This window comes from Oncorhynchus kisutch, unplaced genomic scaffold (assembly GCF_002021735.2).
Source record: "Oncorhynchus kisutch isolate 150728-3 unplaced genomic scaffold, Okis_V2 scaffold955, whole genome shotgun sequence".
Taxonomy (NCBI): Eukaryota; Metazoa; Chordata; class Actinopteri; order Salmoniformes; family Salmonidae; genus Oncorhynchus; species Oncorhynchus kisutch.
In genome coordinates, this window is record NW_022262900.1 from 73,735 (window position 1) to 101,058 (window position 27,324).

At 41.9% G+C, this 27,324-nt stretch overlaps 19 non-coding genes across 19 annotated transcripts; all 19 read left to right on the forward strand.

Moving 5' to 3' along the window:
• The first annotated feature begins 209 nt into the window (after positions 1–209).
• Positions 210–291, forward strand: trnas-aga (transfer RNA serine (anticodon AGA)). The gene has a single exon. It is a non-coding gene; the product is annotated as a tRNA-Ser (tRNA).
• A 1,248-nt stretch (positions 292–1,539) lies between these two features.
• On the forward strand, positions 1,540–1,621 carry trnas-aga (transfer RNA serine (anticodon AGA)). Its single transcript has one exon. It is a non-coding gene; the product is annotated as a tRNA-Ser (tRNA).
• An 895-nt stretch (positions 1,622–2,516) lies between these two features.
• Positions 2,517–2,599, forward strand: trnal-cag (transfer RNA leucine (anticodon CAG)). Its single transcript has one exon. It is a non-coding gene; the product is annotated as a tRNA-Leu (tRNA).
• A 271-nt stretch (positions 2,600–2,870) lies between these two features.
• trnas-aga (transfer RNA serine (anticodon AGA)) lies at positions 2,871–2,952 on the forward strand. Its single transcript has one exon. It is a non-coding gene; the product is annotated as a tRNA-Ser (tRNA).
• A 1,144-nt stretch (positions 2,953–4,096) lies between these two features.
• trnal-cag (transfer RNA leucine (anticodon CAG)) lies at positions 4,097–4,179 on the forward strand. The gene has a single exon. It is a non-coding gene; the product is annotated as a tRNA-Leu (tRNA).
• Positions 4,180–4,450: 271 nt separating this feature from the next.
• trnas-aga (transfer RNA serine (anticodon AGA)) lies at positions 4,451–4,532 on the forward strand. Its single transcript has one exon. It is a non-coding gene; the product is annotated as a tRNA-Ser (tRNA).
• An 890-nt stretch (positions 4,533–5,422) lies between these two features.
• On the forward strand, positions 5,423–5,505 carry trnal-cag (transfer RNA leucine (anticodon CAG)). Its single transcript has one exon. It is a non-coding gene; the product is annotated as a tRNA-Leu (tRNA).
• Positions 5,506–5,776: 271 nt separating this feature from the next.
• trnas-aga (transfer RNA serine (anticodon AGA)) lies at positions 5,777–5,858 on the forward strand. The gene has a single exon. It is a non-coding gene; the product is annotated as a tRNA-Ser (tRNA).
• An 889-nt stretch (positions 5,859–6,747) lies between these two features.
• Positions 6,748–6,830, forward strand: trnal-cag (transfer RNA leucine (anticodon CAG)). The gene has a single exon. It is a non-coding gene; the product is annotated as a tRNA-Leu (tRNA).
• Positions 6,831–7,101: 271 nt separating this feature from the next.
• On the forward strand, positions 7,102–7,183 carry trnas-aga (transfer RNA serine (anticodon AGA)). The gene has a single exon. It is a non-coding gene; the product is annotated as a tRNA-Ser (tRNA).
• Positions 7,184–8,072: 889 nt separating this feature from the next.
• Positions 8,073–8,155, forward strand: trnal-cag (transfer RNA leucine (anticodon CAG)). The gene has a single exon. It is a non-coding gene; the product is annotated as a tRNA-Leu (tRNA).
• A 271-nt stretch (positions 8,156–8,426) lies between these two features.
• trnas-aga (transfer RNA serine (anticodon AGA)) lies at positions 8,427–8,508 on the forward strand. The gene has a single exon. It is a non-coding gene; the product is annotated as a tRNA-Ser (tRNA).
• A 1,244-nt stretch (positions 8,509–9,752) lies between these two features.
• Positions 9,753–9,834, forward strand: trnas-aga (transfer RNA serine (anticodon AGA)). The gene has a single exon. It is a non-coding gene; the product is annotated as a tRNA-Ser (tRNA).
• An 890-nt stretch (positions 9,835–10,724) lies between these two features.
• Positions 10,725–10,807, forward strand: trnal-cag (transfer RNA leucine (anticodon CAG)). Its single transcript has one exon. It is a non-coding gene; the product is annotated as a tRNA-Leu (tRNA).
• Positions 10,808–11,076: 269 nt separating this feature from the next.
• On the forward strand, positions 11,077–11,158 carry trnas-aga (transfer RNA serine (anticodon AGA)). The gene has a single exon. It is a non-coding gene; the product is annotated as a tRNA-Ser (tRNA).
• Positions 11,159–12,040: 882 nt separating this feature from the next.
• trnal-cag (transfer RNA leucine (anticodon CAG)) lies at positions 12,041–12,123 on the forward strand. Its single transcript has one exon. It is a non-coding gene; the product is annotated as a tRNA-Leu (tRNA).
• Positions 12,124–12,394: 271 nt separating this feature from the next.
• On the forward strand, positions 12,395–12,476 carry trnas-aga (transfer RNA serine (anticodon AGA)). Its single transcript has one exon. It is a non-coding gene; the product is annotated as a tRNA-Ser (tRNA).
• Positions 12,477–13,365: 889 nt separating this feature from the next.
• On the forward strand, positions 13,366–13,448 carry trnal-cag (transfer RNA leucine (anticodon CAG)). Its single transcript has one exon. It is a non-coding gene; the product is annotated as a tRNA-Leu (tRNA).
• Positions 13,449–13,712: 264 nt separating this feature from the next.
• On the forward strand, positions 13,713–13,794 carry trnas-aga (transfer RNA serine (anticodon AGA)). The gene has a single exon. It is a non-coding gene; the product is annotated as a tRNA-Ser (tRNA).
• Positions 13,795–27,324: the final 13,530 nt, after the last annotated feature.

The following is a 27,324-nucleotide window of genomic DNA, read 5'->3' on the forward strand; positions in this document are numbered from 1 at the left end:
AATTTATAATAAACACTCTCAAATGAAAACCTTCTGGAGATGACCAAAGATCAAGGAAATTAGAAAACAGCTGTACTTAATAATGAATGAGGGAACAATTAATTTTATTAAATTATAATGAGTTAATGAGTTACTGCATTGTCTATCATTTGTAAAATTATCACTTTCTGTAGGCTATGCCTGGTGGCCCATTCACTGCTGACAAGACTGTTGTCGTGGCCGAGTGGTTAAGGCGATGGACTAGAAATCCATTAGGATCTTCCTGCGCAGGTTCGAATCCTGCCCACAACGAAATTGAATTTTCTTGACCCCTCCGGAGGTTGAAGTTTAGTCGTGTTTCTTATACCAATCATATCCTCTCAGATCTCCACAAGTACATAGGGATTAGTTGTCCATTTGGGATAGGATCCCACCTCACACCTTTACACACCTGGTTATCCATCCTTCTAGCTCTATAGGCCACAGTAGCGTAGGTTACAGGTTTGTAGTCAAGCCACAGATTTCAGGTGAGATCCCATGATACACTCAACAATACAACAACACGATTCTCATGAATAACCATTAAGCCATTTTCTAAGATTTCCCCCATTTTGACATGTGGAAACCTGTTGTCACTCTTACCCTGACGGATAGCTCCAGACACTTTTTTGGTCCTATCTGAGGCATTTTTAAATTCATGTCAAAAATGGCCATATTCTGAAGACACTCTTAAAGTCTGCAGGGTAATCGAACTGGCCACATCTAAAGTCAAGCCACAGGTCACAGGTGAGCTACCTTGTTAAACCCTAAAAATAAATAATAACACGATTGCGTTGAAAATACCCATTAAGCCATTTGTTAAGATTTCCCCCATGTGGACCTGTTGTCACTCTTACCCTGATGATTGCTGATATTTACAGACACTTTTTCAGTCTTATCTGAGGAATTTTATCATTTATATCAGAATGGCCATATTCTGAGGCCAGTTTAGCGTTCATTCAATGACGATTTACTACTCTTTTCCATTGAAGGCCATATTGAGGTTAAATCAATGACTGGAGTTTTTCATTGATAAAAACAAATGACAATTGAAAGTGCAAGTCGGTATCGTGCATAAATTTACTGGTCTCTGTGGTGATTGCGTTGCTGTGCCTATTTCTACTTTTACCCCATACTCTTTAACCCGATACCCAGGTACTGTGCTGTAGTCAGGATGGCCGAGCGGTCTGAGGTGCTGTGTTCAAGTCGCAGTCTCCCATGCAGGCGTGGGTTCAAATCCCACTTCTGACAGTTGTTTAGTGCCTCTCAGGAGTCATGCTGCTTAGCAGTAATAATAAGATGATGAAATAACAATTTATAATAAACACTCTCAAATGAAAACCTTCTGGAGATGACCAAAGATCAAGGAAATTAGAAAACAGCTGTACTTAATAATGAATGAGGGAACAATTAATTTTATTAAATTATAATGAGTTAATGAGTTACTGCATTGTCTATCATTTGTAAAATTATCACTTTCTGTAGGCTATGCCTGGTGGCCCATTCACTGCTGACAAGACTGTTGTCGTGGCCGAGTGGTTAAGGCGATGGACTAGAAATCCATTAGGATCTTCCTGCGCAGGTTCGAATCCTGCCCACAACGAAATTGAATTTTCTTGACCCCTCCGGAGGTTGAAGTTTAGTCGTGTTTCTTATACCAATCATATCCTCTCAGATCTCCACAAGTACATAGGGATTAGTTGTCCATTTGGGATAGGATCCCACCTCACACCTTTACACACCTGGTTATCCATCCTTCTAGCTCTATAGGCCACAGTAGCGTAGGTTACAGGTTTGTAGTCAAGCCACAGATTTCAGGTGAGATCCCATGATACACTCAACAATACAACAACACGATTCTCATGAATAACCATTAAGCCATTTTCTAAGATTTCCCCCATTTTGACATGTGGAAACCTGTTGTCACTCTTACCCTGACGGATAGCTCCAGACACTTTTTTGGTCCTATCTGAGGCATTTTTAAATTCATGTCAAAAATGGCCATATTCTGAAGACACTCTTAAAGTCTGCAGGGTAATCGAACTGGCCACATCTAAAGTCAAGCCACAGGTCACAGGTGAGCTACCTTGTTAAACCCTAAAAATAAATAATAACACGATTGCGTTGAAAATACCCATTAAGCCATTTGTTAAGATTTCCCCCATGTGGACCTGTTGTCACTCTTACCCTGATGATTGCTGATATTTACAGACACTTTTTCGGTCTTATCTGAGGAATTTTATCATTTATATCAGAATGGCCATATTCTGAGACCAGTTTAGCGTTCATTCAATGACGATTTACTACTCTTTTCCATTGAAGGCCATATTGAGGTTAAATCAATGACTGGAGTTTTTCATTGATAAAAACAAATGACTATTGAAAGTGCAAGTCGGTATCGTGCATACATTTACTGGTCTCTGTGGTGATTGCGTTGCTGTGCCTAGTTCTACTTTTACCCCATACTCTTTAACCCGATACCCAGGTACTGTGCTGTAGTCAGGATGGCTGAGGGGTCTAAGGCGCTGCGTTCAGGTCGCAGTCTCCCATGGAGGCGTGGGTTCAAATCCCACTTCTGACAGTTGTTTAGTGCCTCTCAGGAGTCATGCTGCTTAGCAGTAATAATAAGATGATGAAATAACAATTTATAATAAACACTCTCAAATGAAAACCTTCTGGAGCTGACCAAAGATCAAGGAAATTAGAAAACATCTGTACTTAATAATGAATGAGGGGAACAATTCATTTTATTGCATTATAATGAGTTAATGAGTTACTGCATTGTCTTTCAGTTGTAAAATTATCACTTTCTGTAGGCTATGCCTGGTGGCCCATTCACTGCTGACAAGACTGTTGTCGTGGCCGAGTGGTTAAGGCGATGGACTAGAAATCCATTAGGATCTTCCTGCGCAGGTTCGAATCCTGCAGACAACGAAATTGAATTTTCTTGACCCCTCCGGAGGTTGAAGTTGAGTAGTGTTTCTTATACCAATCATATCCTCTCAGATCTCCACAAGTACATAGGGATTAGTTGTCCATTTGGGATAGGATCCCACCTCACACCTTTACACACCTGGTTATCCATCCTTCTAGCTCTGTAGGCCACAGTAGCATAGGTTACAGGTTTGTAGTCAAGCCACAGATTTCAGGTGAGATCCCATGATACACTCACGATTCTCACGATTCTCATGAATAACCATTTAGCCATTTTCTAAGATTTCCCCCATTTTGACATGTGGAAACCTGTTGTCACTCTTACCCTGACGGATAGCTCCAGACACTTTTTTGGTCCTATCTGAGGCATTTTTAAATTCATGTCAAAAATGGCCATATTCTGAAGACACACTTAAAGTCTGCAGGGTAATCGAACTGGCCACATCTAAAGTCAAGCCACAGGTCACAGGTGAGCTGCCTTGTTAAACCCTAAAAATAAATAATAACACGATTGCGTTGAAAATACCCATTAAGCCATTTGTTAAGATTTCCCCCATGTGGACCTGTTGTCACTCTTACCCTGACGGATAGCTCCAGACACTTTTTTGGTCCTATCTGAGGCATTTTTAAATTCATGTCAAAAATGGCCATATTCTGAAGACACTCTTAAAGTCTGCAGGGTAATCGAACTGGCCACATCTAAAGTCAAGCCACAGGTCACAGGTGAGCTGCCTTGTTAAACCCTAAAAATAAATAATAACACGATTGCGTTGAAAATACCCATTAAGCCATTTGTTAAGATTTCCCCCATGTGGACCTGTTGTCACTCTTACCCTGATGATTGCTGATATTTACAGACACTTTTTCGGTCTTATCTGAGGAATTTTATCATTTATATCAGAATGGCCATATTCTGAGACCAGTTTAGCGTTCATTCAATGACGATTTACTACTCTTTTCCATTGAAGGCCATATTGAGGTTAAATCAATGACTGGAGTTTTTCATTGATAAAAACAAATGACTATTGAAAGTGCAAGTCGGTATCGTGCATACATTTACTGGTCTCTGTGGTGATTGCGTTGCTGTGCCTAGTTCTACTTTTACCCCATACTCTTTAACCCGATACCCAGGTACTGTGCTGTAGTCAGGATGGCTGAGGGGTCTAAGGCGCTGCGTTCAGGTCGCAGTCTCCCATGGAGGCGTGGGTTCAAATCCCACTTCTGACAGTTGTTTAGTGCCTCTCAGGAGTCATGCTGCTTAGCAGTAATAATAAGATGATGAAATAACAATTTATAATAAACACTCTCAAATGAAAACCTTCTGGAGCTGACCAAAGATCAAGGAAATTAGAAAACATCTGTACTTAATAATGAATGAGGGGAACAATTCATTTTATTGCATTATAATGAGTTAATGAGTTACTGCATTGTCTTTCAGTTGTAAAATTATCACTTTCTGTAGGCTATGCCTGGTGGCCCATTCACTGCTGACAAGACTGTTGTCGTGGCCGAGTGGTTAAGGCGATGGACTAGAAATCCATTAGGATCTTCCTGCGCAGGTTCGAATCCTGCAGACAACGAAATTGAATTTTCTTGACCCCTCCGGAGGTTGAAGTTGAGTAGTGTTTCTTATACCAATCATATCCTCTCAGATCTCCACAAGTACATAGGGATTAGTTGTCCATTTGGGATAGGATCCCACCTCACACCTTTACACACCTGGTTATCCATCCTTCTAGCTCTATAGGCCACAGTAGCATAGGTTACAGGTTTGTAGTCAAGCCACAGATTTCAGGTGAGATCCCATGATACACTCACGATTCTCACGATTCTCATGAATAACCATTAAGCCATTTTCTAAGATTTCCCCCATTTTGACATGTGGAAACCTGTTGTCACTCTTACCCTGACGGATAGCTCCAGACACTTTTTTGGTCCTATCTGAGGCATTTTTAAATTCATGTCAAAAATGGCCATATTCTGAAGACACTCTTAAAGTCTGCACGGTAATCGAACTGGCCACATCTAAAGTCAAGCCACAGGTCACAGGTGAGCTGCCTTGTTAAACCCTAAAAATAAATAATAACACGATTCCGTTGAAAATACCCATTAAGCCATTTGTTAAGATTTCCCCCATGTGGACCTGTTGTCACTCTTACCCTGATGATTGCTGATATTTACAGACACTTTTTCGGTCTTATCTGAGGAATTTTATCATTTATATCAGAATGGCCATATTCTGAGACCAGTTTAGCGTTCATTCAATGACGATTTACTACTCTTTTCCATTGAAGGCCATATTGAGGTTAAATCAATGACTGGAGTTTTTCATTGATAAAAACAAATGACTATTGAAAGTGCAAGTCGGTATCGTGCATAAATTTACTGGTCTCTGTGGTGATTGCGTTGCTGTGCCTATTTCTACTTTTACCCCATACTCTTTAACCCGATACCCAGGTACTGTGCTGTAGTCAGGATGGCCGAGCGGTCTAAGGCGCTGCGTTCAGGTCGCAGTCTCCCATGGAGGCGTGGGTTCAAATCCCACTTCTGACAGTTGTTTAGTGCCTCTCTGGAGTCATGCTGCTTAGCAGTAATAATAAGATGATGAAATAACAATTTATAATAAACACTCTCAAATGAAAACCTTCTGGAGCTGACCAAAGATCAAGGAAATTAGAAAACATCTGTACTTAATAATGAATGAGGGGAACAATTCATTTTATTGCATTATAATGAGTTAATGAGTTACTGCATTGTCTTTCAGTTGTAAAATTATCACTTTCTGTAGGCTATGCCTGGTGGCCCATTCACTGCTGACAAGACTGCTGTCGTGGCCGAGTGGTTAAGGCGATGGACTAGAAATCCATTAGGATCTTCCTGCGCAGGTTCGAATCCTGCCGACAACGAAATTGAATTTTCTTGACCCCTCCGGAGGTTGAAGTTGAGTAGTGTTTCTTATACCAATCATATCCTCTCAGATCTCCACAAGTACATAGGGATTAGTTGTCCATTTGGGATAGGATCCCACCTCACACCTTTACACACCTGGTTATCCATCCTTCTAGCTCTATAGGCCACAGTAGCATAGGTTACAGGTTTGTAGTCAAGCCACAGATTTCAGGTGAGATCCCATGATACACTCACGATTCTCACGATTCTCATGAATAACCATTAAGCCATTTTCTAAGATTTCCCCCATTTTGACATGTGGAAACCTGTTGTCACTCTTACCCTGACGGATAGCTCCAGACACTTTTTTGGTCCTATCTGAGGCATTTTTAAATTCATGTCAAAATGGCCATATTCTGAAGACACTCTTAAAGTCTGCAGGGTAATCGAACTGGCCACATCTAAAGTCAAGCCACAGGTCACAGGTGAGCTGCCTTGTTAAACCCTAAAAATAAATAATAACACGATTGCGTTGAAAATACCCATTAAGCCATTTGTTAAGATTTCCCCCATGTGGACCTGTTGTCACTCTTACCCTGATGATTGCTGATATTTACAGACACTTTTTCGGTCTTATCTGAGGAATTTTATCATTTATATCAGAATGGCCATATTCTGAGACCAGTTTAGCGTTCATTCAATGACGATTTACTACTCTTTTCCATTGAAGGCCATATTGAGGTTAAATCAATGACTGGAGTTTTTCATTGATAAAAACAAATGACTATTGAAAGTGCAAGTCGGTATCGTGCATAAATTTACTGGTCTCTGTGGTGATTGCGTTGCTGTGCCTATTTCTACTTTTACCCCATACTCTTTAACCCGATACCCAGGTACTGTGCTGTAGTCAGGATGGCCGAGCGGTCTAAAGCGCTGCGTTCAGGTCGCAGTCTCCCATGGAGGCGTGGGTTCAAATCCCACTTCTTACAGTTATTTAGTGCCTCTCAGGAGTCATGCTGCTTAGCAGTAATAATAAGAAAATGAAATAACAATTTATAATAAACACTCTCAAATGAAAACCTTCTGGAGCTGACCAAAGATCAAGGAAATTAGAAAACAGCTGTACTTAATAATGAATGAGGGGAACAATTCTTTTTATTGCATTATAATGAGTTAATGAGTTACTGCATTGTCTTTCAGTTGTAAAATTATCACTTTCTGTAGGCTATGCCTGGTGGCCCATTCACTGCTGACAAGACTGTTGTCGTGGCCGAGTGGTTAAGGCGATGGACTAGAAATCCATTAGGATCTTCCTGCGCAGGTTCAAATCCTGCCGACAACAAAATTGAACTTTCTTGACCCCTCCGGAGGTTGAAGTTTAGTCGTGTTTCTTATACCAATCATATCCTCTCAGATCTCCACAAGTACATAGGGATTAGTTGTCCATTTGGGATAGGATCCCACCTCACACCTTTACACACCTGGTTATCCATCCTTCTAGCTCTATAGGCCACAGTAGCATAGGTTACAGGTTTGTAGTCAAGCCACAGATTTCAGGTGAGATCCCATGATACACTCACGATTCTCACGATTCTCATGAATAACCATTAAGCCATTTTCTAAGATTTCCCCCATTTTGACATGTGGAAACCTGTTGTCACTCTTACCCTGACGGATAGCTCCAGACACTTTTTTGGTCCTATCTGAGGCATTTTTAAATTCATGTCAAAATGGCCATATTCTGAAGACACTCTTAAAGTCTGCAGGGTAATCGAACTGGCCACATCTAAAGTCAAGCCACAGGTTACAGGTGAGCTGCCTTGTTAAACCCTAAAAATAAATAATAACACGATTGCGTTGAAAATACCCATTAAGCCATTTGTTAAGATTTCCCCCATGTGGACCTGTTGTCACTCTTACCCTGATGATTGCTGATATTTACAGACACTTTTTCGGTCTTATCTGAGGAATTTTATCATTTATATCAGAATGGCCATATTCTGAGGCCAGTTTAGCGTTCATTCAATGACGATTTACTACTCTTTTCCATTGAAGGCCATATTGAGGTTAAATCAATGACTGGAGTTTTTCATTGATAAAAACAAATGACTATTGAAAGTGCAAGTCGGTATCGTGCATAAATTTACTGGTCTCTGTGGTGATTGCGTTGCTGTGCCTATTTCTACTTTTACCCCATACTCTTTAACCCGATACCCAGGTACTGTGCTGTAGTCAGGATGGCGGAGCGGTCTAAGGCGCTGCGTTCAGGTCGCAGTCTCCCATGTAGGCGTGGGTTCAAATCCCACTTCTGACAGTTGTTTAGTGCCTCTCAGGAGTCATGCTGCTTAGCAGTAATAATAAGATGATGAATTAACAATTTATAATAAACACTCTCAAATGAAAACCTTCTGGAGCTGACCAAAGATCAAGGAAATTAGAAAACATCTGTACTTAATAATGAATGAGGGGAACAATTCATTTTATTGCATTATAATGAGTTAATGAGTTACTGCATTGTCTTTCAGTTGTAAAATTATCACTTTCTGTAGGCTATGCCTGGTGGCCCATTCACTGCTGACAAGACTGTTGTCGTGGCCGAGTGGTTAAGGCGATGGACTAGAAATCCATTAGGATCTTCCTGCGCAGGTTCGAATCCTGCCGACAATGAAATTGAATTTTCTTGACCCCTCCGGAGGTTGAAGTTGAGTAGTGTTTCTTATACCAATCATATCCTCTCAGATCTCCACAAGTACATAGGGATTAGTTGTCCATTTGGGATAGGATCCCACCTCACACCTTTACACACCTGGTTATCCATCCTTCTAGCTCTATAGGCCACAGTAGCATAGGTTACAGGTTTGTAGTCAAGCCACAGATTTCAGGTGAGATCCCATGATACACTCACGATTCTCACGATTCTCATGAATAACCATTAAGCCATTTTCTAAGATTTCCCCCATTTTGACATGTGGAAACCTGTTGTCACTCTTACCCTGACGGATAGCTCCAGACACTTTTTTGGTCCTATCTGAGGCATTTTTAAATTCATGTCAAAAATGGCCATATTCTGAAGACACTCTTAAAGTCTGCAGGGTAATCGAACTGGCCACATCTAAAGTCAAGCCACAGGTCACAGGTGAGCTGCCTTGTTAAACCCTAAAAATAAATAATAACACGATTCCGTTGAAAATACCCATTAAGCCATTTGTTAAGATTTCCCCCATGTGGACCTGCTGTCACTCTTACCCTGATGATTGCTGATATTTACAGACACTTTTTCGGTCTTATCTGAGGAATTTTATCATTTATATCAGAATGGCCATATTCTGAGACCAGTTTAGCGTTCATTCAATGACGATTTACTACTCTTTTCCATTGAAGGCCATATTGAGGTTAAATCAATGACTGGAGTTTTTCATTGATAAAAACAAATGACTATTGAAAGTGCAAGTCGGTATCGTGCATAAATTTACTGGTCTCTGTGGTGATTGCGTTGCTGTGCCTATTTCTACTTTTACCCCATACTCTTTAACCCGATACCCAGGTACTGTGCTGTAGTCAGGATGGCGGAGCTGTCTAAGGCGCTGCGTTCAGGTCGCAGTCTCCCATGTAGGCGTGGGTTCAAATCCCACTTCTGACAGTTGTTTAGTGCCTCTCAGGAGTCATGCTGCTTAGCAGTAATAATAAGATGATGAATTAACAATTTATAATAAACACTCTCAAATGAAAACCTTCTGGAGCTGACCAAAGATCAAGGAAATTAGAAAACATCTGTACTTAATAATGAATGAGGGGAACAATTCATTTTATTGCATTATAATGAGTTAATGAGTTACTGCATTGTCTTTCAGTTGTAAAATTATCACTTTCTGTAGGCTATGCCTGGTGGCCCATTCACTGCTGACAAGACTGTTGTCGTGGCCGAGTGGTTAAGGCGATGGACTAGAAATCCATTAGGATCTTCCTGCGCAGGTTCGAATCCTGCCGACAATGAAATTGAATTTTCTTGACCCCTCCGGAGGTTGAAGTTGAGTAGTGTTTCTTATACCAATCATATCCTCTCAGATCTCCACAAGTACATAGGGATTAGTTGTCCATTTGGGATAGGATCCCACCTCACACCTTTACACACCTGGTTATCCATCCTTCTAGCTCTATAGGCCACAGTAGCATAGGTTACAGGTTTGTAGTCAAGCCACAGATTTCAGGTGAGATCCCATGATACACTCACGATTCTCACGATTCTCATGAATAACCATTAAGCCATTTTCTAAGATTTCCCCCATTTTGACATGTGGAAACCTGTTGTCACTCTTACCCTGACGGATAGCTCCAGACACTTTTTTGGTCCTATCTGAGGCATTTTTAAATTCATGTCAAAAATGGCCATATTCTGAAGACACTCTTAAAGTCTGCAGGGTAATCGAACTGGCCACATCTAAAGTCAAGCCACAGGTCACAGGTGAGCTGCCTTGTTAAACCCTAAAAATAAATAATAACACGATTCCGTTGAAAATACCCATTAAGCCATTTGTTAAGATTTCCCCCATGTGGACCTGTTGTCACTCTTACCCTGATGATTGCTGATATTTACAGACACTTTTTCGGTCTTATCTGAGGAATTTTATCATTTATATCAGAATGGCCATATTCTGAGACCAGTTTAGCGTTCATTCAATGACGATTTACTACTCTTTTCCATTGAAGGCCATATTGAGGTTAAATCAATGACTGGAGTTTTTCATTGATAAAAACAAATGACTATTGAAAGTGCAAGTCGGTATCGTGCATAAATTTACTGGTCTCTGTGGTGATTGCGTTGCTGTGCCTATTTCTACTTTTACCCCATACTCTTTAACCCGATACCCAGGTACTGTGCTGTAGTCAGGATGGCCGAGCGGTCTAAGGCGCTGCGTTCAGGTCGCAGTCTCCCATGGAGGCGTGGGTTCAAATCCCACTTCTGACAGTTGTTTAGTGCCTCTCAGGAGTCATGCTGCTTAGCAGTAATAATAAGAAAATGAAATAACAATTTATAATAAACACTCAAATGAAAACCTTCTGGAGCTGACCAAAGATCAAGGAAATTAGAAAACAGCTGTACTTAATAATGAATGAGGGGAACAATTCTTTTTATTGCATTATAATGAGTTAATGAGTTACTGCATTGTCTTTCAGTTGTAAAATTATCACTTTCTGTAGGCTATGCCTGGTGGCCCATTCACTGCTGACAAGACTGTTGTCGTGGCCGAGTGGTTAAGGCGATGGACTAGAAATCCATTAGGATCTTCCTGCGCAGGTTCAAATCCTGCCGACAACGAAATTGAACTTTCTTGACCCCTCCGGAGGTTGAAGTTTAGTCGTGTTTCTTATACCAATCATATCCTCTCAGATCTCCACAAGTACATAGGGATTAGTTGTCCATTTGGGATAGGATCACACCTTTACACACCTGGTTATCCATCCTTCTAGCTCTATAGGCCACAGTAGCATAGGTTACAGGTTTGTAGTCAAGCCACAGATTTCAGGTGAGATCCCATGATACACTCACGATTCTCACGATTCTCATGAATAACCATTAAGCCATTTTCTAAGATTTCCCCCATTTTGACATGTGGAAACCTGTTGTCACTCTTACCCTGACGGATAGCTCCAGACACTTTTTTGGTCCTATCTGAGGCATTTTTAAATTCATGTCAAAATGGCCATATTCTGAAGACACTCTTAAAGTCTGCAGGGTAATCGAACTGGCCACATCTAAAGTCAAGCCACAGGTCACAGGTGAGCTGCCTTGTTAAACCCTAAAAATAAATAATAACACGATTGCGTTGAAAATACCCATTAAGCCATTTGTTAAGATTTCCCCCATGTGGACCTGTTGTCACTCTTACCCTGATGATTGCTGATATTTACAGACACTTTTTCGGTCTTATCTAAGGAATTTTATCATTTATATCAGAATGGCCATATTCTGAGGCCAGTTTAGCGTTCATTCAATGACGATTTACTACTCTTTTCCATTGAAGGCCATATTGAGGTTAAATCAATGACTGGAGTTTTTCATTGATAAAAACAAATGACTATTGAAAGTGCAAGTCGGTATCGTGCATAAATTTACTGGTCTCTGTGGTGATTGCGTTGCTGTGCCTATTTCTACTTTTACCCCATACTCTTTAACCCGATACCCAGGTACTGTGCTGTAGTCAGGATGGCCGAGCGGTCTAAGGCGCTGCGTTCAGGTCGCAGTCTCCCATGGAGGCGTGGGTTCAAATCCCACTTCTGACAGTTGTTTAGTGCCTCTCAGGAGTCATGCTGCTTAGCAGTAATAATAAGAAAATGAAATAACAATTTATAATAAACACTCTCAAATGAAAACCTTCTGGAGCTGACCAAAGATCAAGGAAATTAGAAAACAGCTGTACTTAATAATGAATGAGGGGAACAATTCATTTTATTGCATTATAATGAGTTAATGAGTTACTGCATTGTCTTTCAGTTGTAAAATTATCACTTTCTGTAGGCTATGCCTGGTGGCCCATTCACTGCTTACAAGACTGTTGTCGTGGCCGAGTGGTTAAGGCGATGGACTAGAAATCCATTAGGATCTTCCTGCGCAGGTTCAAATCCTGCCGACAACGAAATTGAACTTTCTTGACCCCTCCGGAGGTTGAAGTTTAGTCGTGTTTCTTATACCAATCATATCCTCTCAGATCTCCACAAGTACATAGGGATTAGTTGTCCATTTGGGATAGGATCCCACCTCACACCTTTACACACCTGGTTATCCATCCTTCTAGCTCTATAGGCCACAGTAGCATAGGTTACAGGTTTGTAGTCAAGCCACAGATTTCAGGTGAGATCCCATGATACACTCACGATTCTCACGATTCTCATGAATAACCATTAAGCCATTTTCTAAGATTTCCCCCATTTTGACATGTGGAAACCTGTTGTCACTCTTACCCTGACGGATAGCTCCAGACACTTTTTTGGTCCTATCTGAGGCATTTTTAAATTCATGTCAAAATGGCCATATTCTGAAGACACTCTTAAAGTCTGCAGGGTAATCGAACTGGCCACATCTAAAGTCAAGCCACAGGTCACAGGTGAGCTGCCTTGTTAAACCCTAAAAATAAATAATAACACGATTGCGTTGAAAATACCCATTAAGACATTTGTTAAGATTTCCCCCATGTGGACCTGTTGTCACTCTTACCCTGATGATTGCTGATATTTACAGACACTTTTTCGGTCTTATCTGAGGAATTTTATCATTTATATCAGAATGGCCATATTCTGAGGCCAGTTTAGCGTTCATTCAATGACGATTTACTACTCTTTTCCATTGAAGGCCATATTGAGGTTAAATCAATGACTGGAGTTTTTCATTGATAAAAACAAATGACTATTGAAAGTGCAAGTCGGTATCGTGCATAAATTTACTGGTCTCTGTGGTGATTGCGTTGCTGTGCCTATTTCTACTTTTACCCCATACTCTTTAACCCGATACCCAGGTACTGTGCTGTAGTCAGGATGGCCGAGCGGTCTAAGGCGCTGCGTTCAGGTCGCAGTCTCCCATGGAGGCGTGGGTTCAAATCCCACTTCTGACAGTTGTTTAGTGCCTCTCAGGAGTCATGCTGCTTAGCAGTAATAATAAGAAAATGAAATAACAATTTATAATAAACACTCTCAAATGAAAACCTTCTGGAGCTGATCAAGGAAATTAGAAAACATCTGTACTTAATAATGAATGAGGGGAACAATTCATTTTATTGCATTATAATGAGTTAATGAGTTACTGCATTGTCTTTCAGTTGTAAAATTATCACTTTCTGTAGGCTATGCCTGGTGGCCCATTCACTGCTGACAAGACTGTTGTCGTGGCCGAGTGGTTAAGGCGATGGACTAGAAATCCATTAGGATCTTCCTGCGCAGGTTCAAATCCTGCCGACAACGAAATTGAACTTTCTTGACCCCTCCGGAGGTTGAAGTTTAGTCGTGTTTCTTATACCAATCATATCCTCTCAGATCTCCACAAGTACATAGGGATTAGTTGTCCATTTGGGATAGGATCCCACCTCACACCTTTACACACCTGGTTATCCATCCTTCTAGCTCTATAGGCCACATTAGCATAGGTTACAGGTTTGTAGTCAAGCCACAGAAGAGAGATTAAAGTAGATGTCACGTGTCAAAATTTTGATTGATGACCCTATGTGAACCTATGTGAACTCTATGTGAACCCTATGTAGTGATGACGTGTGCATGTCTTCTGGTCAGGCAAGCCTGGTTAGGTGGGGGCTATGGGTTGAGTAAGGGTCCATTTGACAGGCCGTTAATGATTGATGACCCAAGCCTGATTTATGACCCTATGTAATGATTTATGACCCTATGTCATGTAGAAGGGTGCATGCCCAGGGGGGTTGGTGGGGTTGAGTAAGTGACCATGTGTCAGGTCAACCTGTTACTGTTTCTCACGGTTTGGGTTGGTTAAGGCCCCTTATAAAGCCGCTGAACAATACCTGTTTAAGAGTGCACAAGATCTTAAGAATAACCATGGAATTTGGGATCGGTACCAAAGCAGTGATGACGGTAACAACTGAAACAGGCCTTCGGGTTGCCCATAGAGCAAGGGCAAAGTATCAACCAGCAATATATGATGCGCCAAAAAAACGTTTTTTAAATGTGTATAGAACCCAAATACCGCCAGCAAATGCTCTGACAGATCAAGTGTTGATGTCTAATGGCCAGCAGTGGGGGTATCGGTTTGATTACCTGGCCTGTAGAGTGACCCTCTATACGGTAGATGAAGGAGAAGAATATACAGACCAGACTGTAGGCTTGGAATATGGTGTTGAAGACTGGTCGGTTTTTCGCAAGGTTGTGTGTCCTGAACTGAGCCTTATCACCAAGGGGTATAGTGTGTTCACGGGCCACGAGACCCGTTGGGAAGGTACCCCTGACTCCTCAGGACAAATATTTCACAGGGTGAAAATACAAAGAAAGAATGGCCGACCGTGCGGCAGCGTGGAGTTCTATATCGGCACCGAGGCAATCCGAAACCACAACCTTAGGGGTGGTGGCCTGACTGGGGATACCCGACTGCGTCTGCTTATTCCTTTTAAGAGTTGGGATGTACTGGAATTGAAAATGTTGCAACCGTTGGATGCTCTCTTTGTACAGAGCCAACAGCGTCAGAGCCTTGTTCATTTAAAGAAGTGCATAATATATACGAATCGTAAAGATTACGATGCAAAAGAGCCTCAAGAAGATACAGCGTCAGAAGAAAACTAAGTAAGCGGATGCTTTAACCCCGCCCCCCCAGATACCCAATGGCCTTGTTCTACAATAAAAAGAAAAAAGCAGCCAGTTCTTCATTTCAGCATACACCATGGATCTCCAGACCATCTACGAGGAAGCCACTACGTCATGGGGGCCCGACACTAAAGACTCTATGCCACGAAGCCCTACACTCTACGCACCCCTGGCAAAACCCGTGACACCACCGACATTGACCCAGCCTGAGGATGTGTTTGATGGGGTGGCCAGTACTATTTTTGTGGATACAATCAAGGCCTCTGTAGCTACACTTTTAAACGTGGTGATTGGCGAATATATACGAGAAAAATGCATCGGCTGTGAGATCAATCATACCAGCCAGCGTCGTCATCCTTGCCTCTACGACCCTCCTAGATACTACTTTTTCAATCATTTTGAGGAGCTGGTGAAAAGACTGTGGTCCTGCCGTTTTATACCAGCGCTGGTCATCGCCCTGGAGTCTATGGGTATTGCGCCGTCTATCCCTAGAGTTTACGGGGTAACCGAAGCCTTCCTACATGAACTGAAGGAGGCCATCTTCATCCATGAGAAACTCAAAGAAATCCGACACACCCTGGTGGACGACAACAAATACAGGGAAGCTGTGGTGGCTGATGTGATGCTTTTCTGGCTCAATAAATCCCAAGAGACCGAGTGACATTTTGTTTATTTAGAGCTATGGGTAACTATGTGTCTACGATGTTTGAGCGAATAAATACATTTTTTCTTTTGAGAGACCTTACAAATGTTATGCATCAGATTATTGAAAATAAAGTGAACAATGTAAAGTTCTACACAACCCACAATACAGGGGTTATTGTAGAGCGTGTGTTAAAAATGGAGCAAATCATGAAACATGTCCGACATACGGGCGAGAGTTTACAATGGTCACATATGGTATCAAGGCTTGTTGAGGATTCTGAAGAACTAGAAATAACTTTGGCTAAGATTTTACATTATTTGTTTGAACCACCCTTTAATGTGAATGTGTATCATATTTGTTGTTTATATACTTATATATCAGACGTGTGTGTTTTAAAAATTCAGCGAAACAAACCTGTAAATCTAAACAATATATACAGGGTGTTGCATGCTGTGATTGTTGAGAAAACGGGGACTTGTATCTTGCAACAAATCCTGAATTGTCTGTATACGTAATAATTGCTGCATTCTTAAAATAAAAATTCACAAACTGAAATGTTGTCGTTATATGAAAGTGGCTCATTACAGTTATTGTACCTCAGAGAGGCAAGAAGGATGGCTGAGCAGCTGTTGAAAAACATATATTATAATCCCTCTAACCCCGGGTCTTATGGGGGTAAAGAGCGTTTACAGAGAGCTATAGTCGAAGAAACAGGTAGTCTGTTAAGCGATGCTAAAGTGAATGAATGGTTATCAGAGCAAGATGCCTACACTCTACATAAACCTGTAAGAAAACATTTTCGAAGAAATAGAGTTTTTTCTACGCATCCATTATCCCAATTTCAGGCGGATCTATGTGACATGCAGTCCCTTGCCGATAAAAATGATGGAAATCGCTACATGCTAACGGTTATAGATATTTTCTCTAAATTAGCCTATGTAAGGGTGTTAAAAAATAAGAGCGGGGCAGAGGTGACCAGGGCCTTTGAATCGATCTTGAAGGCAGGAGGCGCACCCAAGAAAGTGCAGACGGATGGCGGAAAAGAATTTTTTAATAAAACATTTCAGAAGCTAATGAATAAGTATAATATAGTACATTTTGCTACAGGCTCTGATTTGAAAGCTTCGGTTGTGGAACGCTTTAATAGGACTTTGAAAGAGCGGATGTGGCGCTATTTTACAGCTCACAACACCAACCGATATACAGACATAGTTCAGGATTTAGTAAACGGGTACAACCACAGCTACCATAAGACTATACGTATGAAGCCCTCGGAGGTCTCTTCGGAAAACTCTTTTCAAGTCTTTAAAAATATGTATGGTTTGTTCCCACTTCGCCGTAAGAAAAAAATGACTTTTAAATTCCTAGTGGGTGACTTGGTGCGTATATCAAAGTTGAGGGGTGTTTTCGACAAAAAATACGAACAAGGCTTTAGCTCGGAGTTGTTTACCGTTACCGAATGTCTGCCACGCATTCCGCCGGTCTACAAATTAAAAGATTATGACGGGGATCTTATAGAGGGATCTTTTTATGAGAAGGAATTACAGAAGGTCCAGTTGGGTAAAGACAAAGTCTTTCACGTGGAGGAGATTCTAGATCAGAAGAGAGAAAAGGGTAAAAAATGGTTACTGGTCCACTGGAAAAACTGGCCTCAAAAGTTCAACAGTTGGGTATTGGAGCAGGATGTGGTGGAGGCAACGGGGCTTAATTTAAACCCCTAGTCATGATAACTAGCGCATCATTCGCGTGTACACAGTTGGGCATCATGGAACACAGCGGCTTCTACCTGACTCTCCCCAGTAATGCGTCGGCACAGATATATCGTAATAATCAGAGTTCGAAGTATACAACCAATTTTCCAAAGCCTATAGAGTTATCAGAGGCTTGGGAAGTAGGTCTCAGCGAGATTACATACCCCCATAGTTGGTATAATATCAAAGCTAAGGACCGTGATTTTTATTGCAAAAGGTTCTCGGAACCTGCGAAACTTATTAAGCTTAAAAAAGGTTTCTATAGAACCGTCGACAGGATCGTCTCAGAGTTGAATGAACACCTAACCCTGAACAAGATGGAAATATTCCTATTCTACAATCCAATCCATAAAAGGATACAAATCTCAGGGCCTGCTAACGGAGGTATAAAGACCAGCGGTAATTTATCCTACATGTTGGGGATGGGTCCCAATAAATGGACGTATGTGAACGATAAATTATTCCCATTCCCTGCGGATATACATGCAGGCTTTTACAACATATTTGTCTATACCGACATCATAACCTATCAAAGGGTCGGAGACAGCTGTGTGCCCCTCCTGCGAACAGTTCATATAGACGGCAAGGATGGGGACATCGTCACTGTCAATTATGACAAGCCGCACTACGTACATGTCAGCAAGAACTATATTGAAAACATTCTGGTTGAGCTTAAAACGGATCAGAACGAAAACATTGAATTTACTTATGGTAAAACGATTGTAAAACTCCACTTTAGACCCACCAAAACCTCTCTACATATATAATAGCTGTATTATATTTATAAACATAATACAAATAAAAGTGTTATGGAGCACCATCAGCTCGACCCTAACCGTTATGTTTCATACTATGTGGATCAAGTGGGTAATGGACTACCAGGATATCATGGAGCGCCGACAATGTATGGTTCGGGGATAGGAGGTATATTCCGTAACCTCTTCAGGATGGTTTTACCGTTTATGAAGAGAGGCTTCAGCATAGCCAAACCACATTTAAAATCAGCGGCTAAAAATATAGTAAGTGAGGTTGTAGCCAATGCTATGACCCGAAGGGCGTCACCAGAGGTGGAGCATCAAGAAGGCTCGGGGCTTATGATATTGTCTCGAAGGCCAAAAAAGAGACCCCCTGGTTTAAGGCGTAGGCCGGCACCTAAAAAGCGGCGGTTAACTGTTAAAAGAACCTCAGTAAGTCAAAGACGGGGTAAAGTGAGGAGGTCTGTACCAAAACAGGCTAAAAGAATACTAGGAAGTATTTTCTAAAAGAATAAGTGACATGGCTCTTTTACATCGAATGTCCTCTGAAGCTATAAAGACAGAACTTGATCTTTTCACGGCACCGTTAACGCAGCATTCAATAGATAGATCCAGTTATGTGGAGATAGCCCCTCTCTCTGCTATTACCGATAACGGGCCTATCGAATTTTTCATACCAGGCCATGGTGACAACTATCTGGACCTCAACAACACCTTGGTGCATTTACGTCTAAAAGTGACCAAAAGAGATGGGTCTAATATTGCAGACGATGCCAAAGTGAGTCTCATTAATTACCCCTTGGCCACCATTTTCTCCCAAGTTGATGTGACTTTGGGTGAACGCCTAATCAGTCAAAGCAGCGCTACATACCCTTATAGAGCCATCATGGAGTGTTTACTAAACTACTCCGAAGACACTCTCAAAACCCAATTTAGCGCCGGGCTGTTTAGCAAGGATACTGCAGGAGCCTCTATGGAATCGACAGACCCTTCCACCGGTGCAAACAAAGGACTAGCGGCACGAGCTCGCTACTGCGCCGAATCTCGAGAGTTTCATTTGCTAGGCCCTATACACTCTGACATTTTCTTTCAAGAACGGTTACTCTTAAATTCGGTTGATTTAAGATTAAAATTAACCAGGGCCAAGGATGATTTTTGCCTGATGTCTCCCCAAGACGGGGATTTTAGTTTGAAAGTGTTGGGGGCAACCCTTTTTATTAAAAAAGTATCTGTATCTCCGGCCGTGCGCCTGGGTCACTCACATGCTTTGATGAAAGGAAATGCCCTTTACCCTCTCCAAAGAATTACCATGAAAACCTTTAGCATACCTGTGGGCAGTAGAATCTGCAGTCAAGAAAACCTATTTCTAGGCCCTTTACCTAGATATGTGGTTATAGGTCTGGTTGATCACGCCTCTAATACGGGCAGTTTAGATAAAAAAACCTTTAATTTTCAGCACTTCAATGCAGAGTATGTAGCGCTCTGTCAGGACGGACGTCAGGTTCCGGCGAAGGCTTTCCAACCACAATTTAATAACAACATATCTGTGCGAGAATTTTACAATCTATTCCTGGCTACAGGGCGACATCTAAAAGATCTCTCTTTACCTATTGACAGAAATGATTTTGCAGAGGGTTACACATTGTATGCTTTCAATTTATCACCTGATGATGACACCTCAGGAAATCTGTCTGTGGTGTCCCAAGGTAACCTCAGGCTGGAAATGCGTTTCCGTACACCTTTAGCCTGTACAGTTAGCATGATTGTTTACGCATGCTCTGATTCAATCTTGGAAGTGAATGCCCGAAGACAGGTCTTAGTGGATTATTATTAAGGACCTTTGAACAAAGACATGAATACCCAAGAGTTGGACGGGCTCATGAGCCGCTTGATTGGAAAACAATTTTGTGGAGTGTTGGCTTGTGATGAATTACCTATTGAGATATGGCCTGAGAGGCCTGCAATGTTTATTGTCAATACCCATCCTAAACACATGCCTGGTGAACATTGGCTAGCTATGACATTAGAACAGGAAGGTGGACGAAAAATCTCAACTTTTTTTGATTCCTATGGCTTTCCCCGCGGTTTTTCACATTTCCCTAAATCTATTAAAGATTTTTTGACCCTAAACGGTACAAAGATCTACTACAACATCAAACAAGTGCAAGATAACCTTTCCACTACATGCGGTCACCACTGTGTATTTTACCTGTGCCAAAGAGCCCGGGGAGTTTCTTTTGAAGATGTTATGTCTCTTTATAAGGATGATTTAAGAAGTAATGATAACCTTGTATCTTGTTTTGTTAGAAAATATCAAAAGTGTTCAAATGTGTGTCCTTTAAGAACGCGTAATCAAGGCGTATGCTCACGTCATATGTTTCAAGAATGCCACAAATGTTAACTTGCTTATTTTTCAAATAAAAAATTTATTGAATTTAATCATAGTCATTCAAAAGTCATTTTCAAAAGTCTAACCACGCCGAGAGATCGGGTTTAGGAAAAGGTCCTGAGACGTTCATGGGAGTAAATGAGTTAGCATCATCGCTTTCATAGGGGGACGGTGTCGTTGGGGCATCTTTAGGGGTGCTGTATCTCGTTGAAGGCTTTTGTTTTAAAGCTTGAATCTGTTGACGAAGCTTATGGTTGGGTACACCGGAGAGGGGGATGTTGAGGATTGCCAGGGCCTTAAGAAACTGACGCCAGCCGGGAGGCCTTCGGTCATCAGCAACCTTGTGGGCAGCCGTGGTACTTTTAAGCAAGTCCTGCATATGGGACCCCCTAACCACAGAGCCCTGAAGGATAAACTCTCCAGAGTCGTTCCAAGCAGCTATCCCCTTTGAGTCTTTTATCTTGTTCATAATGTATTTAACATTCTTCCTGTTACGTAAAGGCACATGTGTCAGTAGGTCATGCATAACTTTATCTTCAAATGGCATTTGAGCTTCACCCGACATATTATCTCCACTAGGTAAGATCGACGGTACAGGCCTTACAGGGGCATGGCTATCGTTAGGTTCGACATCTGTTAAAGGGTCCGGTAGGGAAAGGGTTAAATGGTTAGTCTCTCTCTCCCCTTGCTTTACCCGAGTCAAATACCTTTGCATTAGGTTTGTGTATTTTTGAATCTTATCATAGGGGTTCAATCCTTTTCGGTTCAAAACATCCTTCATGGCCGTATCCAAATCATTTTCCGCTGTTTGTCTGATATCTTCAGGACCCTGCATTTGTTTTTTAAGTCTATCCAACTCTTGTTGAGGCACCAAGTACATTTTAGTGGCCATCACACCACGTGTTCAACCCCCACGTCTGGCCGCAATAAGGCTGGTGATGAAGGGCACGGCTATACTGAGTAAAGGTAGAAGAAAACCCCCAGACTGTTGTATACTATGTCTTTTCTTTTGAAGACTGGCCCTTTTATTGGCAAAGAGTTTGATCGCTGTCTTTTGTCTCCTTAATTTTTTCAATTGGTTCAGGGTGAGTGGAATGCGTCCTTTGAGAAGATTCAAAGCAATCTCACATAGGGCTAATATGAGATCTGAAGAACAGCGACCCAAGATGGCCTTCCGTTCTTTAGCTGTAGAACCCACTAGCCTTCTCAAGAGGGGGAGGTTTCTTTTTAAACGCAGAGACATAGCGTTTACTTTTTAGGAAGGTATGCAGCAGGCCTCTCCCCCGGAAACAGCCCTGTACGTAGCCTAAGGTGTTCTGGAGTATTTGCTTTTAAATCCACGATTAAATAAGAAAATGGCTCTTTGGTAGCGTCCTCATAGCTCTCCATAAAGTATGATTTCCGTCCAGGGTACATCTGCTGAGCTAGAGTGCTAATTTGCAGTTTGTCTCTAGGATTTTTAAACAATACCATGTAGTTGGCATTCAAGCTAATGGTCCGACTATTTTTACCTTGGTGAAACACATTCTGGACCAAGTAAAGCACGGACAGGTTTCTATGATGAGTATATTGGGTAAAAGCTCGTGCAATTTCAGGGTGTTCGCTACCAGCAAATAGCATATCGTCCAAAACCAGCAGATTATTTACATGTGGGGGGAGAAGTTCATCATCAGACAGAGAATCGGGTATTCCTTCAACAAACTTGATTTTTATTGTCTTCAATAATTCATCATACAGAGGTTGGTAACATGAATAACACCATACAATATTGTCAGGCTTTTGAGATAACACATGTTCAGAATTCTCTAAAATACTTTTTACAAAAAAAGTTTTACCACTGTTTGAAGGGCCTGCAATTAATGCTGAAAAAGGCAATTGTAGACGGGGGTCAAAACCCTCGACAGCAGTCATAATATCTTAAGCTTTAAGACACACTGGGGCTTGTAGCATAAGTCAGTAGCCAAAGGGCAATGTGGTACCGTCAGGCAATAGCTGTCTCTTGTCATAGACTACCCTGAATCTTTTAGTGAGTGGTGCGTTTCTTAGATGGAACCCCTTTTTATCCCTCACTATTTTGTTGTAGGAGCTCAAAATCTCCAAGTCACTATTCTTGTCCTTTACGAACCCCTCGACCAAGCGCGTGATTGATTCCAAGTTTACACGCGGTGCATTTTCATAGTTTTGAGTCACGCCTTTGGCTTTCAACACCACGTGATTGGCTTTAGTCCTAAAAGCATAGCTTTTTGGACCACATGAGGACCATTCTGTAATATGGTCACCCTCTTCGAGTTCACTCGTTAAACCCCCAAGATAGTTGCTAAGTGGGGGGGTCCAATCCCCCGGTTTGCTTACATAGACCACAGAGTCTGTGTCGTGGTAAAGAACCCGCCTCTGAAGCTGTTCCATGAGGGTGTACAGTTCAAGGCGGCCATAGGCTGTGGTAAATGCTGCAAGAAACACATTTACATTACCCGGGGGTAGAACCCACTTTTGGTGGCGCCTCCATTGCACCAAGGCAATGTCTTGACTCAAGAAGGAAAAATGTGAAATTTCGTATTGGTCCGAAAAAACAAATTCCAAAAATTCTTCGGGGTCTTTAATGATCGAAGTTGTTAGCATATTGCATCTCTGCGCTAATTTCCCCCAAAGGGAGTTCAAGTACAATTTCGACACATTTCTTTTGGTTTTGTTGACCTCTATTCTGTCAGGGTCAAGAAGGATGCCTTCTCTGTCATGGTAGTCTTGAATGTACTGGTCTTTACTTTCTTGATCTGTGACCGATGCAGGATAGCCTGAAGCCATCTGCTTGCATCTCAAGAAGGTTTTGATGTACTCTTTAAAAAGTGTGTCTGATTTCCTGGAAAAGTTCCACACTTCAAAGATTTTGGCCACACGATACCCCTTCTCTAAAGCCTTAGAGAATTCTACAGTGACCCATACACCGGTCAGGGCTCTTTCTTGATCTGTGTGATCACAGGGGTTTTCCTGGTTGTGGTTTTCACAGCATGTGCGACAAAGGGGAAAGAAAAGTTTTCCTTTAGGACCCTTGTAAGGCAACACAGGTATAAACAGCCCCCTAGGAGGGTAGACAGTCGCTTTGATTAAACCAAAATAATTTTGGGGTTCGTCAAAGTCGCTGTGAATAATTTCAGGATGCCCTATAGGATAGAATGAGGAACTCATTACATGAGGATATAGGGATGTAAAATCTACATAGCCTATTGTCTCGTCGGGTTGAGCTACATAACGCAATGTCAAAGCATTGGTCCGGCCTCCAAACAAGGCCTGTCGCGGTTCCAGGGGCTCTGGAGGGTCATAATGGGTAAGGAAGGCCTTAACACTAGGATCTGCCTTTTTGAGGGCTGTCCATTCGTGCTCCCACAAAACCACAACTTTTAACCCGTAAGTAGCCTTTAAAGAATTCAGTTTGTCTTGAAACTCTTGGTACATTTCCCCAAAAGTCTTTTGGGTTAGGACACACAAGGTCTGGGGGACAAAGCATAATTTACAACCGTGGAAGAAACAACCGTTGTACTCATACACTGTCTCAACCCCGTCAATCTGTGTGTATCCATCTACATGGTAAGGCCCAAAAGCCTTCTCCCCCCGATTCAAAGCATGTTGGATAAAAATATCTTTATCCTGGGCCAAGTACTCCAACCATTGAATGGAACCACTAGAGTAGGCCTTGAATTGGCGTCGGTAGTTGTCTGGCGATGGGATAGCTATAGATTCAGGAGTTAGATAGTGTGTACGATAGGTTTTCATGCACGCTGATGCAATAGTTGTACAGCTCCAGGGGTCAATGCCCGCATCTTTGATTACCTCTTCTCTGAATCTGAGGCATCCTTCACGAAGTATAACAACGTCATTGTCACAGTATGATTCCATCTCTTTATGGAAATCAAAAGTGCCATGTCTTACGGTCTCGTACCATGTCATGAATCTCTCACGCTCTTTGGGAGACATTTGATCACACCCGTACATTTCGGGGGCTGGATAAGATCCTATATAATGTAGATTCTCCTCAGATGTGAAGAAATGAGGGAAATAGCCTTTGACAGAGTTTTCAAAACCCAAGGCCTCTGGCATTTGAGCCAATCTCATGGGTAAGAAGCTTAAGCTGTCAATGTATCTCTGTTTGAAGGCGGGGTCAACAAAGCATAATATTTTACTCCCTTGAGCTATGACACTGGGGGCCACGCCTTGCTGTATCAAAGGGTTCAGAAGCAGATAGGCGTCATAGGCCCTAGCATTGTGAGCTATAAACGTGAAGTTTCTGTACTGGGCTTTTCTAAAATGTTTTAGAAAGAGCCGGGCACAATTGGGTCCCTCGGCCGACCATTTTTCACCCTTGAAAGTCATGGTTGACACAAAAATAGGCAAATGAACCCCTGATTGCTGATTTGTCTCAAAATCATAAAACACATATTTCTCTGTATGTTCATCTTCAGCCAAGGGCTGAATGTAACACTCATGTGTTACTTCTTGAACCGCTTCCGCGTCTCTGCTTTTCAAAGGACCTTTACAGATTGGGCAGTGTATAATTCCACAAACATGAGGTTTAGGGCTATCTATTTTAAGGTTGTAATTGCAATGACATTTTGGACATTTCTTGTTAATGTCACAACTGCTTACAGATTTACATGCCTTGGGATGCCATGTTTCAGTTTTGTGTTTTTCGTAACAGTAGGCCGAACGACATGTGCGGTGACAATCCGCACAGGGGGTCATGTTTAGCGGCTGCATAGGGCAATGTTTATCCAGACATACTGAACAGTTGTAACGGCACGAGTGCCCCCCCATGCGTGTGTAGCCGGTATGACAGGCTGGACAGACATATGGAGCGCCTAAAAAGGCTGTGATGTTAGTTACGGCATAGTAATGCTCATTTTGCACATAAAAGTACATAGTCTTAGGATGTGGTTCGGGTATATTTTGGAACTTGAGGAGAGCGTCATTAGCCCTACTGTGGTACAAAACCACAATCTTGATGTTCAGAAAGTTTTCAAATTTGACTATGTCTGAGAAAGCCACAGCATCCTGTATACCGAGACCCACCGCAGTTTGTAGCTCTCGAGCTTTTTGTAACGCGGCTTGATCAGTACATCCTGGGCTGAGTAAGTGGGCCAAACCTATGGCAAAACATAGCTTATTACCTGGATTGTGAACGTTTATGAGATAGGCCCTTTTATTGCTTATGATTTCGGACTGCATTAAACTCTCGAGCTTTCGTCTCTGACCCCCGCCCCCTTGTGGTTGTCGTACTAATTGTACTACAAGTTCGAGGGTCCTATCTGCTAGCACGTTTAAATTTGACTGAACAAGGCGTTCTAGCAGTTTAACAAATTGTTCAAGCTCTGCTTCACCATTCTGTAAAATAAGCGATACCTTGCTCTGTAGACTGTCTCCACAAATTTCCAACTGTAAGAGATCCCTAGGTTCGCTATAATCTCTAATCCTAGCTAACAGTTCATTCAAAGTGTCCATAAGCATTACGTAAAACACAGCATATTCCCGAATCTGACCCCCCCATGCGAAATTGAAAAACTGGCGAACCTCAATATTGCTGAATTTATTTCGACGCAAAACATGTACACTTCGATCAAGACCTCCCCCCTCCAGATTTGCTAGGCAATTGTCCAACTGTTCAAAAACATCGTATTGGGTTTCAGACTCTTCGGACATTGGTGTTAAAGGCTGATTTATAGGTGTCTGGGGTGCCAAATTAAACCTAGCGCTCTCGTTCTGTACACTGATCTCAAGACCGCCCCCCTCCAGATTTGCTAGACATTTGTCCAACTGTTCAAAAACATCATATTGACTTTCAGACTCTTCGGACAATGTTGTTAAAGGCTGTCTTAGAGGTGTCTGTGGGGCCGAATTAAACCTAGGGCTCGCGTTAAGCTGGGTAATTAGAGATATGATGGTTTCGGGAATCTGTGTTAACATGTTTTCCTCGGAAGGCCCTGACTCATTCATACGTGTAATAATGTCTATGAGTTCGGAGGGAATCTGTGATAATAGATTTTCATCTATTGTCATTATGTCAATTACCCCCGAATCATTCATATGGTTAACTATATCTTGGAGCTCTGTAGGGATCATGGCTAAGAGGGTTTCAATTGTCTCACTTTGGTCTATAGGGGGCGCCATCTGTCTAATTAAGGATGTGTGTGTGTGTGTGTTTACATGTGTGTTTTTTAACGGCGGTATTTGCTTGTTTTAGCCCTAATGTTTTTTAACCTACGGGGTAGCTCGCTACGCCAGAATGACACATCCTGATTGTATTGATGCTCGAGTAGAATACACACGCGCCTCTGGAGTAGAGCCTTTCGTGATTTTAAACCCAGGGTAAACGCTTTGAAAAAACGTTCTTGGTCTATTTCAGAATCTGCTGTTTCCCCCACAGAATTGGCCGATTCAAGAAGGTTGGCAGCTTCACAGAACATCAAATCGTCTACCTCAGAAATGTCATTTAAATCTTTGAAATCATCAGGTTTCGCTGTTTTCTTGACTGGTGTCTTTGGAGCCTCCTCGGGGATGCTTGTCTGGGCATCCTCCGATGTTTGTGCGTTGTCTTTATAAGCCGGTGAGGAGTCTGAAATAAAAATAATACATACAAAAATA